The sequence below is a fragment of the Microcaecilia unicolor genome, unplaced genomic scaffold, assembly GCF_901765095.1.
Source record: "Microcaecilia unicolor unplaced genomic scaffold, aMicUni1.1, whole genome shotgun sequence".
Taxonomy (NCBI): domain Eukaryota; kingdom Metazoa; phylum Chordata; class Amphibia; order Gymnophiona; family Siphonopidae; genus Microcaecilia; species Microcaecilia unicolor.
The window spans coordinates 13,443-26,250 of record NW_021963564.1 but is presented as its reverse complement, the minus strand read 5'-3'; the positions used below and the strand labels follow the sequence as shown (position 1 = coordinate 26,250).

The 12,808-nt window shown below is 46.2% G+C and overlaps 1 long non-coding RNA gene across 1 annotated transcript; it reads right to left on the bottom strand.

The window, feature by feature from the left end:
* Positions 1–769: 769 nt before the first annotated feature.
* LOC115459427 lies at positions 770–11,226 on the bottom strand. Its single transcript, XR_003940272.1, has 3 exons — positions 10,869–11,226; positions 2,840–2,951; positions 770–797 (listed from the first exon to the last, which is right to left on the bottom strand). It is a non-coding gene; the product is annotated as an uncharacterized LOC115459427 (long non-coding RNA).
* Positions 11,227–12,808: the final 1,582 nt, after the last annotated feature.

Sequence of the window (12,808 nt, the reverse complement as noted above, 5' to 3'; positions counted from 1 at the left end):
GTTAGCTCTATCAAACATATAACATATAAATGGCAAGTGACCGACTCACCCGACAAATGCGCAGTAGAGACTTCCCTCTCTGTCCGCCCTCGCGTCAAGACGTGATTCGTCAGAGGGCGGAACAGAGAGGGAAACGGAGTTGGACGCTGCCTGCCGCTGGAGCTGGAAAGTTGAAAACGAACAAACATCGCCGGCGAAACAACCTCCACCCCCCATCCCCGACGTCGTCGTTGTCGCCACCACTCCTGCCCCCTGCACTGACATGACAGCGCCTCTCACCTCCAATGTGGAGCGCTGCAGGCAGCAGCAAAGTGATCGGCTGCTGCCTGCAGCGCTTCCAGATGGAGGTGAGAGGCGCTCTCATGTCAGTGCAGGGGGCACGGCACGGAGGGGGGAGAGAGCGCAAGGGCAGAGAGGAGGGTTGCTGGACATGGGGGGAGGAGCAGGGGAGAGGGGAGGGGCTAGTGGACGGGGTGAGGCCAGGGGAGAGAGGAGGTTTGCTGGACATGGAGGTGAGAATTATTACATTTTGAAAAAACACAAATCTCGCCCGTTTTAACGGGCTTAACAGCTAGTAAATAAATAGAGTATAACATACAGAAGCTATTTATTCTATAGAGAAAGGACAGCTACAAAGATCTAAAAAAAAGACTAAGTGCAAATGGGGTCCCACTACTAACATACCATGAGTAAGGCTCAGCTGGTTGATTTCTTTTTAGGTTGAATATTTGGTGGTATGTTTCCTTGGCCATCAAGATCAGTTTAGCAGATACAGACAGAGGCTCATCATTTTTGCTCTGTAAAATACAAACAGATACGAAGGGGTGAGATTTTAAAGAGACACATTCTGTAAAGCGCTAGACAGTCACATAAGCTACAAAACTCCATTTAAAAAAAAAATTTTTAAGCATATCATTTCTGAAAGTTTCATTAACATACTGTCTCATCCTTGCACAGAAATCTGAAAAAGAAGTCAGTAATTACAGAATTCGAAACAGAATGTAATTAAGAATAAGAAACAGCTTGAACGTGAAACAGACGTGAATCGCTTGTTTACTCTTTTCAAAAATACTAGGACTAGGGGGGGCACACAATGAAGCTACGAAGTAGGTAAATTTAAAAGAATCAGAGAAAATATTTCTTCACTCAACGTGTAATTACATTCTGGAATTCATTGCCAGAAAATGTAGTAAAAGCAGTTAGCTTAGTGGGGTTTAAAAAAAGGTTTGGATGGCGTCCTAAAGGAAAAGTCCATAATCATTATTAAAATGACTTGGGGAAAATCCACTGTTTATTTCTAGAATAAGCAGCATAAAATGTATTGTACTGTTTTGGGATCTTGCCAGGTACTTGTGACCTGGATTGGCCACTGTTGGAAACAGGATGGTGGGCTTGATGGACTTTGGTCTATCCCAGTATGGCAGTACTTACATACTTGGAAATGCCTACCTCCTTGAGGATACCCACAGTGAAAGACTAAAAAGTAAGTAGTGTTGTGGCCCCATATAGGAAGATAATTTACAGCTCTCCTTCAGCTCATTTGGATTCAAAATAGCACAGACATAAGAATTAGGAAAGATCCACTGTCCTACCAACATAGCTTTTTGCCTCCGATACCCCTTAAATTATTCTGTAACAATTTTTCTGAAAAGCTTATAATGCTCATGACACTCTTATTAGGTGTTTAACATTGAGTAGTTTATAAATGACTAGGAAAAAAGGCCCGTTTCTGACACCAATGAAACAGGCGCTAGCAAGGTTTTCCTCGGAGAGTGTGTTTATACAGAGTGTGTGTGAGAGTGAGTGTGACAGAGAGTGAATGTGTGAGTGTGTGTGACAGAGAGAGTGAGACTGTGTGCGAGTGTGTGCGAGAATGAGAGTGTGTGCCAGGGTCCGCCCGCCCTCCAAGTTCCAGGGTCGCCCCCCCCCCCCCGCCAAGTTGCAGGATCGGCCCCCCCCCCCTTCCTCCCAGTTTCAGGTTCACCCCCCCTCCCATCCACCCCACCCATCCAGTTCCAAGGTCGTTGCCCCCACCCTCTCCCTCCCTCCCAGTTCCAGGGTAGTTGCCCCCCCCCCCCTCCAGCCACCCTGCGATGTTTAATTGAAAAATTAAGGAGCTGTGATTGTGTGTGAGAATGAGAGTGTTTGCAGGGCCCCCCCTCCCTCCCAGTTCCAGGGTCCGCCTGGTCCCCCTCCAAGTTCCAGGGTCATTGCCACCCCTCTCTCCCTCCCTCCCAGTTCCAGGGTAGTTGCCCCCTCTTTCCCCCCCCCCCCCCCAGGCACCCTGCGATGTTTAATTTGAAAATCTATGAGCTGTGTAGTGTTAGAGAACGCACCTGCAACGTTGTGAAGCTGACTCCGTGGCTTCATTGAAGTGAAGGGTTGGTAAGGTTCGTCAGATTCGTCAATCTGTCACCGTCTCTCGGCCCCGCCCTCGCGCCTCTGATAGGTCCGCTGCCCTCGATGTCAAAACGTGTTGACGTCGAGGGCGGTGGACCTATCAGAGGCGCGATGGCGGGGCCGAGAGAGATGGTTACAGATTTACGAAGGTAACGAACCTTACGAACCCTTCACTTCAGTGAAGCCAAGGAGTCAGCTTCAGAACGTTGGCGGTGCTTTTTATTACAGTAGATGTGTCGGCACCCTTTTTCTAATTGTGGTCATTAAACCTAATATGATTGCTCTTTTGTTACCGATACCTTTTCAATTATCAAGGAAAAAAAAAAAGATATTTTATATGAGTTTTCAAGATCTCACAGACCCCTTTACCTGAACTGGTTACTTGAATAATCCTGCATACATCCGAATATAAAACCTGTGCAATCTTTGAAGGACTTACCCTTATCTCCATATATGGAGGGTCCCGTTCCAGGTCAGCTCGGTCGTGTGCCAGCTTGGCCTTTTGGTCTTCAATAAATTGATCCAAATCCTCGCCCATCTTCCCCTAGATTCTAGAAGATACACACTATTTTACCATTTTACTCACAGCACAAGTACATACAAAGTTAAATGATAGACTTCATGCAGGCATAAGCAAGCTGCACACATGTTCATTTCCCAATAACTTATTCTGGACAAGAAAATCTCAAGTGAATGGCCCAGCTGCTGAAAAACCCCAACAGCACAGCAGCTAGTGGAATGGATAGAACAAGAAAAATGGTAAAAGCTCTACTTGTTTTTCTTTTGCAAACAAATGTGGCCTCCTTAAAGGAAAAGATGAGGGCTTAGGCCCTCGATGGGAAGAGTAAGGTGCTATAAAGAAACTAAAAATTCTATCACACATAAGCAGGATTAAAGACCAAAAGAGTCAAAGATTCTCTCTTCTGTTTGAAGGGTAAGTTCACTGCCTTCTAGTGCAAATTTCTACAACAGCTTTTTCACAGCCAAGAAAGTAACTACATGCCAAATACTTGACATTAGTTGCAATGTTAATGAGAACATTACGCGTTTGTTTACAACTAACAGACAAAAAGGAAACAATCTCAGGACATTACACAGCAATCAAGGAAACTACAATAAATGAAAGCTAGGTACTCTTTTTTTTTTTTTTTCCCCCTTCACTGTAGAGTCTCATGTCTCAAAGTACTATCCTGTTTCTTCACTAAAAGACAATGAAAAGGAGCTTTATCAGCAATGGGCAGCAGATTTTTCCACGCTAAATTCTCAGGCCTGGAACATTAAACTGGATGATAACTCTTGAAAGAATCTGCTATTTTAAGTCACCTATGACTCAGGATGTTGCAGACCTGTCTCTCATTCTGTATTCCAGGTAAACTTACAGAAAAGGTAACAGAAAAGTCCAGATGGAAATAATTTCCAAAACACATCTTATTCAGGATTTTGTCTGTCATTACCGAACAGAGGGGGTCAGGGTAAATGGTCATGGATTTGATATACCACCTTTCTGTGGGTACAAAGCTCACAATCTAAGGCCCCGACGGTTAATTCCCCATGCTGTTCTGAAAGCGCCCCAAAAAATAGCACCGGAACAGTGCGGGGAATTAGCACCCCAATGATCAATGCTAATAAAATGCAAATTTAGGCATGTTATTAGTATTGATCATTGGGGGAAGTGCAGGATTGTGTCTGGGCATGTGCTCAGGCACAATTCTCCCGCACTTGTTTGACAGGTCCAGGCTATGCTGGGAAGCCTTGCCTAGAGCATCACATGGTGCTCTGGATAGGGCACTGCCATGTTGGAGGCAGCGCTGGAAGAGGAGGGAGTGCTACTCTCTCCTCCATCACCCATGAGGTACAGGGGGAGGCGGGCACCAGGGTTGTTGGGGGTTTTTTGGTGTCCACGGGGGGTGTAGGGGGGCTGGATATCCACTGGACCTCCAGCTTCGTTTCCTTGTGTCGGGAGGGGAGAGGGGTCAAAGGCAGAACTCTAGCCCCCTGTGGTGCTATTATGCGGAGGACTTGGGGGGCCCCAAGGCCACCAGGGACTCAGCTATTGGTGAGTCCAGGGGTCCACTGACAGTGACAGACCAGGCTGCCTAGCAGGCGAGGAAGAGGTATTCGGCCTAAATGATCAGAGCACAGTGCTCTGATCATACGGGCGGAACACCGGAGAGCTCATTTAAATCTAATTTACATTAGCTTAGCAGTATTCCGTGCGCACTCACACCGGAGCCCTCTGACATTAGCTTCTTGTAGGGAACCCACATCGAACTACAAGGTATTGCGGGCTACAGAAATAAAGTGGTTGTGTTGTGTTTTGTGTTACGTTACCTGGGGCAATAGAGGGTTAAGTGACTTGCCCAGGGTCACAAGCTACTGCAGTGAGAATCTAACCCAGTTCCTCAGGTTCTAAGCCCACTGCATTAGCCATTAGGCTACTCCTCCTCCACTCCATAACTGAAGGAGCTAGATCAAGGTTCTTAACCCAGCCCTTAGAGACATCCCTAGCCAATCATAATTTCAGGATACCCATGATGAGTGTGCATTAAATAGATTTGCATAGTGTGGAGGCAGTGCTAGTTTCTTATGCATTTTCATGTGAATGTTGTGAAAAGCTGACTGGTAAGGTGTGTCCCAAAGACTGGGTTGAGAACCCCCAAGTTAGATAGATCTAGTAGTACAAGGACAGTCAGTAGATCTAGTAGTACAAGGACAGTCTGTTCTTGTCAACATCTGACACCACAGATCATAAAATTGTAATTAACAGGCATATGAAAATAGATGTGGGGTACCGTATATTTTAATTAAGTTTTAGCAGAGTCACTTGGATAATTTGTAAATCGACTACCTGGCCACTGAAACATGGGGACCCACAGGGTTCAGCCCTTCACCAATGCTTTATAATGTGTACATGGAAAAATAAAGGAAATGGATGTTAATTATGTTTAGCCATACCAATGATGCTCAGTTTTACATCCCAATACGGCAAAATACGAACATAAAGATATGCCATGTCAAATCAACTCAGATCAAGAATCCATCAATCCCAGCATCCTATTTCCAAGAGTGGCCAAACTGGGTCACCATAAAGCACCCAGCAGATACAAAGAGTAGATCTGTTTTTTGTTGCTCACTCCAAGTGATAAGCAGTGACTTTCCCAAGCCTACTGGCTAATAATTGTTTGTGGACTTTCTCCCCAGGAATTTGTCCAAACCCCTTTTAGACAGCTATACTAGATGCTCCGACCACATCCTCCAGAAATAAGTTCCACTGTTTGTGTACTGAAAAAAAAAAAACATTTTAAATTTTGTTTTAAATCTGCTACTGGTTATTTTAGGGAGTATCCCTAGTCCTATTGGAAAAGCTATAAAATAACCATTCCCTATTAGTCTGTTCCACCTCACCCGTGATTTTATTAACCTCTATTACAAGTGAAAGATCCCTGACCTGTTTAAACTTGATTTACTAGGGAGCCATTCCAACACATTATTTTTGTCACTCTTCTCTGTACCCTTCCTAGTACCATTATATCATTCTTCAGAGAAGTGACCAGAACTGCATACAGTACTCAAGCATTATTGCATTGTTTTATTCTCCATTCCTTTCTGAATAATTCCCAACATCCTATTTACTTTGTTTTCAACTGCTACAAACATTAAAAACAAAACATAATAATGTGGGTTAAGAAACATTTAAGTTAAGTCTGACTTATGGTATTTCCTCTAAGCCATAGAAAAGGTGAGAAAGGGACATTTCTTTCTGAAATTTTGTACAGGAAGATGTCTTCACTGACACTCTTGTCACTGATTGATTGGAAAACGGCATGGCCTTGCAGGTTCTCAGCTCTCAGAGTTGTTTATATTCATTCTATTCTGTAGTCTGCATATCAGCAGCTTGCATCTTTGTTGGCAGAAGTTAACGTGCATTTTTATAAATGCAATCTGAGTAGTTCTAAGCATTAAGCAGTGTGGTTCCACGCTGAAGGCCCTGTTTACTTTTGTCACAGTCATGGGGAAGCAACTGCTTGCCTCGGGATTGGTAGCATGGAATGTTGCTGCAAATTGGGTTTCTGCCAGGTACTCGTGACCTGGCTTGGCTACTGTTTGCAAAACAGGATACTGGGCTAGATAGACCATTGGGTTGCCCAGTATGGCTACTCTTATGCATATAAGAGATTTACATTCACTCCCTCCTTAGTGTGCAAATTTAATCTCATGCACATCTATTGTGGATATCCTTAAAACCTGACTGGCTAGGTGTGCCCCGAGGATGGGGTTGAAGGCCTGTGTGAAGAACCAAGCTTTCATCTGCTTCCTGAAGTAGATATAGTCTTATGTTAAGCAAAGGCTTTCACAGAGTGCATTCCAGAGTGTGGGGGCTACTCCAGAGAAGGCTTGCTTGTAGGATATCACATCGTGTAATGTCCATTGGGAAGGGTATGGTAAACAATACTCCTTGGGAGGACCCTAGTGATCTTGGAGGTGTACAGAGGGAGATCCTGTTCAAGTACTCTTGGCCATTTCCTTTAAGTACCTTGAAGATTTTTTTTTGTTTTGTTACATTTGTACCCCGCGCTTTCCCACTCATGGCAGGCTCAATGCGGCAGGCAATGGAGGGTTAAGTGACTTGCCCAGACTCACAAGGAGCTCAGAAAGATTTTTAACTTTAGCCCTGTATTGTACTAGTAGCCAGTGAAGTTTTTGCAAAAAATGTCGCAATGTGGTCACATTGCTTACAACCTTCTATTAGTCTTGCATCAGCATTCTGAATCAACTGGAGCTGGTGCAGACCCTTTGTAGTCAGACCAGTGTAAAGTGCATAACAGTAATCCAGTTTTGATATCATCAACAAGCAGGGTACCCAGCACTGCAATTTGGTGCTAGGACCCCCAAGGCTCCTTACATGTGCCTCAAAACTGAGTTCAGCTCAAACTGAGCTCATCTAGGCTCAAAGGAGGGATTTTTTTTTTTTTTGCACCAAGGAGCACACAGTGTTGATGCTTCAAGATGCGGGTGTTTTTCTCTAGCACAGAGAAATTAGATTATGGAAGGGGCCAGGACCTCTCTATGATTGCAAACCAATTTCCAGCCTTAATTTACAATCCCTAGTTGCTGGTATGGCAATGGCTCTTATAAGCCAGTACATTCAACTGCCTATGAAGCTTGGAGGTCTATGGAAGTCAAGGAAACTCTTTCTGGAAAGTGACAGAAGAGTTAGCACCAATTGGTGGAGCCCACCCAGCTTTTATCCCTCCATGTGCCAGATCACTGGTACTGAGAGGGAGAAGTTGTGGAAAGAAGAGCATCGAGTCATCGGTACAGGAGGGAAGCCAGTTTTGTCAGTGAAGGAGGAGCTGGCCTTAGGTGGTGTTGGAACTAGGGCCTGAAAGGCGAGTGGAGCATCATCAGCATCATCTTGAGTCAGGCTCTGGAGGCAGGAGGCCCTTAGCTTCTTCCCCAGTGTAAAACCTGCAGAAAGGCGACTGCAGCATCAGGACTGTACGTAAGTACATAAGCACTGCCACGCTGGGAAAAGACCAAAGGTCCATCAAGCCCAGCACTCTGTCTCCGACAGCGGCCAATCCAAGCCCTATAATGATCAATGGACTTTTCCTTCAGGAATCTGTCCAGACCCCCTTTAAACTCAGCAAGGCCAGCTGCCATCACTACCTTCTCCGGCAATGAGTTCCAGAGTCTAACTACGCGCTGAGTAAATAAAAACTTTCTCTGATTTGTTTTAAACCTACCACATTCTAATTTCATCTTGTGTCCCCTGGTTCTGTTATTGTTAGAAAGCGTAAACAAACGCTTCACATCAGTCCGCTCTACCCCACTCATTATTTTGTAGACCTCTATCATATCACCCCCTCAGCCGCCTTTTCTCCAGGCTAAAAAGAGTCCTAGCCGTCTTAACCTCTCCTCATAGGGTAGTTGTCCCATCCCTTTTATCATTTTGTCGCCCTTCTCTGCACCTTCTCCAATTCCTTTACATCTTTTTTTGAGATGAGGCGACCAGAACTGAACACAATACGCCAGGTGCGGTCGCACCATGGAGCGATATAACTGCATTATAACATCCTCATGCTTGTTTTCCATCCCTTTTCTAATAATACTCAACATTCTGTTCACCTTCTTAGCCGCCGCAGCACATTGAGCTGAAGATTTCAACATGCTATCCATGATGACTCCCAGATCCCTTTCTTGGTCCATAACTCCTAAAGCGGAACCTTGCATGACATAGCTGTAAGGCAGCACTGCCCATATGCAGATAAGCCAACAATCAGCACTGAGAGAAGGACGGGGTTGGCCTAAAATGCATCGCATCCAGAAGATATAATGGGCATGCCCCGCTTCGGAACTGGCAGCAGCTCCCAGCAGCAGGCTGGCAGGAAAACCCGCACCACAGATGTGGCACAACATTAATGCCTGGGGCCCATAAACAGAACAGAACCCTCACTCTGCTTCAGGGTGGATGGTGCCAAGCACCAAAGCAAGCCCTCCACCAGCACAGACAGCAGAACAGGGGTGCGAAGCCTGCAAGGTCTGCATGCTCCTGACACCAAAACCACCACCACAGAAGCAGGCTTTATGCCGGTGCCAGATGCAGCCCAATCCACAGACCTGCACAGGAGAATGTGCATGGCACTGAGAATGCCACTGGGGGCACCAGAGATCTGGTTCCTCTGAGGGAAGAGCTCACCGACTGACCCCGTGTTGCTTTCCTAGTTTGTCCTGGCGAGCATAGTAATTCCTGAAGGTACTGCCAGAAGTTCAGAGAGTCAGGTGGCACTCAACAGACTGTGGGGAGGGATCACTCTGTGCCATGGAGGGTCCCATCCCACTACTGCTCAGCATCTCGTGATTAGTCCACATGAGAAGGAAGCACCTAGCTACGAATGCAGTCCAAAAATAAAAAAAAAACTGTCCCTTGCAACACCTAGGGCCTATGTATTTATAATAAAAGGGAAAAAATTCATAGGTAGACCATTACTAATGGCAAGCCCTGGTCTATCCCTGGGCACCGCCACACACTTGCAAATGCAGGTCATAATTTCATCTTTAGATGCTACTATGGGTCTTTCTGGTTGTCATATTGCAGGGCACATGGAGAAAAAGCGGAAACTTTAAAGAAAGCAAAAATATATCTGTCCACATGGTCAGGTGGACAGAACATAGTAACATAGTAGATGTCAGCAGATAAAGACCTGTACAGTCCATCCAGTCTGGCGAGGAAATGGGTGAGGCCAGGGGCTGCCTGACATGCTCAGAAGAGCAAGGAAAAAGGTTCTTCTGAACTTCAGAAGCGCTAACTCATTCATGGTGCTGTTGGATTACCCACCCATGTGTGGCTGACTCATCCTGCTTGTCCATGGAGAAGCCAAAGAACACAGATACATAAACACAGCATCACAATTCAACATAAGCAAATGTCAAACAAGCACTTCAAACAATAAACTGTCTTCTGCCACTTGGATCATGCAGGATCCACCTCAGAAATTTTTTTATCTGCACAATGTAGGAGGCACAAGGCCATGGGAAACAAAACACTGTCCAAGTGCTTTCCGGTCCTAATCCCACTACTCTAGCACATCAGCAACAGAGACAATTAGATAAAATCCATCCTAGAAGGATGTTTTTTCCACTACAGTGATCAGCACTCTTAGAAGGTAACAGGTGAAACAGTATCTTATTACAAAGCGAGAACAAGTGTTTTCTCCATCCTGCAGTATCCAATCTGTGTCCAAACGCCATGGCAGTAGTCAGAATCAGTGCAAGAGTATTGGGTGCCCTAGGCAAACCTCCAGCCATATCCCTCTTCCCATAAACTTTCAGACCCCCTTCTATCTGCATGTGTAGATATCGCGTACGAGCAGATTCCAAAAGTTATTGCACTCAGGTAAACGGGCTATTTGTTGTCCACCCTTCACGCAGATATACGTGTGGGTAGTTTTGGCAGTTTGAGTGGCCGTCCGGATCTATTGTTTACTCTTTGCTGCCGCCCCAGCCCGAAGCTACTGCCCTAGGCGGCCATCTGGTCTTGCCTAATGCTTGGGCCGGCCCTTGCAGCAGAACCTACCCCGAAACCTACCACCGAGCCTTCCTCTGGGGATCGGACAGGCCGCAACCTCACCGTCGCCACACACTACTGCTTCCCGACTGTCTCTAGTCCCACAGTTTGCAAGCTTTCTGTTTCCAAGCAACAGCTGTGGGCAGGGCCAGCGCTGCCAAAAAGGCGCTTCTGGAAAGTTCAAAGCAACAAGCAGACCCAAGTCTGCCGCTGTGCCTATTGCCTTTCTTCTACACTAAAGCTTAAACGCAACACAACGTCCGTTTCACGACAAGAGTAGGCGAGAGCCCATCAGAACTACACTGCTCACCCGGTAAGTCCTCCTGCTAAGGCCTCGGCAAAAGAAAAAAAAAAATTACCCTTTACAGATATATATAGTTCACTCCAGAATTTTGCTCACCTGGTAAGTCCTCCGGACAACGCATGGGCAGGAAAAAGCCGCGTGGAGCTTTTGTTTACACGGTCCAATCTGGACAAGGATCCCGCTTTGAACACTTAAGTCTACACCAAGCCGCTGTACTACGGTGACGGTCAGCGCGGGACGCGGGTCCTTTCCTACCTCCACGCTGGGCGGAGACCCGTTTCGTCCTTCCTCTCAGGCCCCGCCCACCAACAACCGGTGCATCACAGATCTCTGTTCCACTCCGTGGGGTATATTGCTAATGCCCATTGCTGTCCCAGCTCCAAGGGTCGCCTCTATTGGTCCACACAGCTTGACGCTTTCCCGGGCCTTACAGAGATGCGCTACAGACCACGCGTACTGCCTACAGGGCATCGAGCTTCTACTAACTCCACGCACGGCTGCAGTGCTGCCACGGCGCGGCGCGGCGCAACACCTCCGCTGCTGCCCCCATCTACGTTGTACATGCCGGCATTGTTCGGTGCTCCGCCCCCCCCCCCCCCCCCAAGCACAAGCGTGCCGAGTCACGTGACCAGTTCACATCTCTGCGCTATCCTCTCACTGCATGCAGCTCCTGACCCCGTGGAAGCAGAATGACGGATTGGTGATTCTGCACATTTCATAAGTTATAGAGGGGAGCCGAGCTGTACACCAGGAGGTCAGGCAATGGCAACGACGTTGATCCTTGTTACGAAAATGGAGGAGTACAGCATGGTCTTCTAGAGCAGTGGGGCTGTTGTGATACACAACATTCACAGCTGAACAAAAAAAACTAAGGGGTTGATATTCAACTGGCAGTACTCATTTTGCTGACTACCACTTGCCTTATTCCAGACTTTGTCATTGACTTAAGTGGCAGAAGTAGGGTTACCATATGGCTCCAGAAAAAGGAGGACGCCTTGAGCCAGCCGGGTTTTACTTCCATTGCTTTCCATTGAAAACAATGGAAGTAAAACCCGGCTGGCTCAATCCGTCCTCCTTTTTCGGCAGAAGGGCACAGGGCCCTGCCAAGGATCTCTGGTGCCCCCCCCCCCCCCCCTCATTAGGAGTGGTCTAGTGGGTAGGGTGGTGGACTTTGGAGTTCAATTCCCACTTCAGGCACAGGCAGCTCCTTGTGACTCTGGGCAAGTCACTTAACCCTCCATTGCCCCATGTAAGCCGCATTGAGCCTGCCATGAGTGGGAAAGCGCGGGGTACAAATGTAACAAAAAAAAAAAAAAATTAGATGCTTCTCCATTGCTACCTGTCTTTCCTTTAGACTGAAAACTACAGGCCCAGCCAGACCTGACAAAACCCTTCAATGTCAAGCATATACTAGAAAACTGTAAATTAGCTTACACAGGAAAGCAGTTTAAAAAAATAAACACAATTCCTGCTGTTTCTTAACACTGCTCTCCAGAGAAAGCACTGCCTTTATAAAGAGGCTTTTCAGTGGGACTTAGCCTATTAAAAACTATTAGCATAATTAGGAATGGCCAGCCCTTGTAACTGCAGAGACCTAAGCTTTGATTATGCATGTTCCTGTCTTTGTTACAGTGGGGGGGGGGGTCTCTTCATCTCATTTACACAGTCTGACCTCCCTGGCTCACTGGGAGCCCAGTCTCTTGGAGACTGCTATACATTGCAAAATAAGATAGCAGATGTAAATTCTCAAAGTGGACATATTCCAAACACTAAAATGAAAATAAAACGATTTTTTTTTCTACCTTTGTTGGCTGGTGACTTTCTTTTTCTGATCATGCTGGCCCAGTATCTGATTCTGTTGCTGGTATCTGTCCTCTTAACTCTGTTTCCAGGGCTTCCTTTCCACTGTATGTATCCCTCATTGAAAAGTCTCTGACTCTAAAGTTTAGCAATTTCATTAAAGCAAAATGTATTTTCAAATATCACAAACTCTCCCTATCCAAACAGAATGTTTTATATAAAAACAAACACACAAA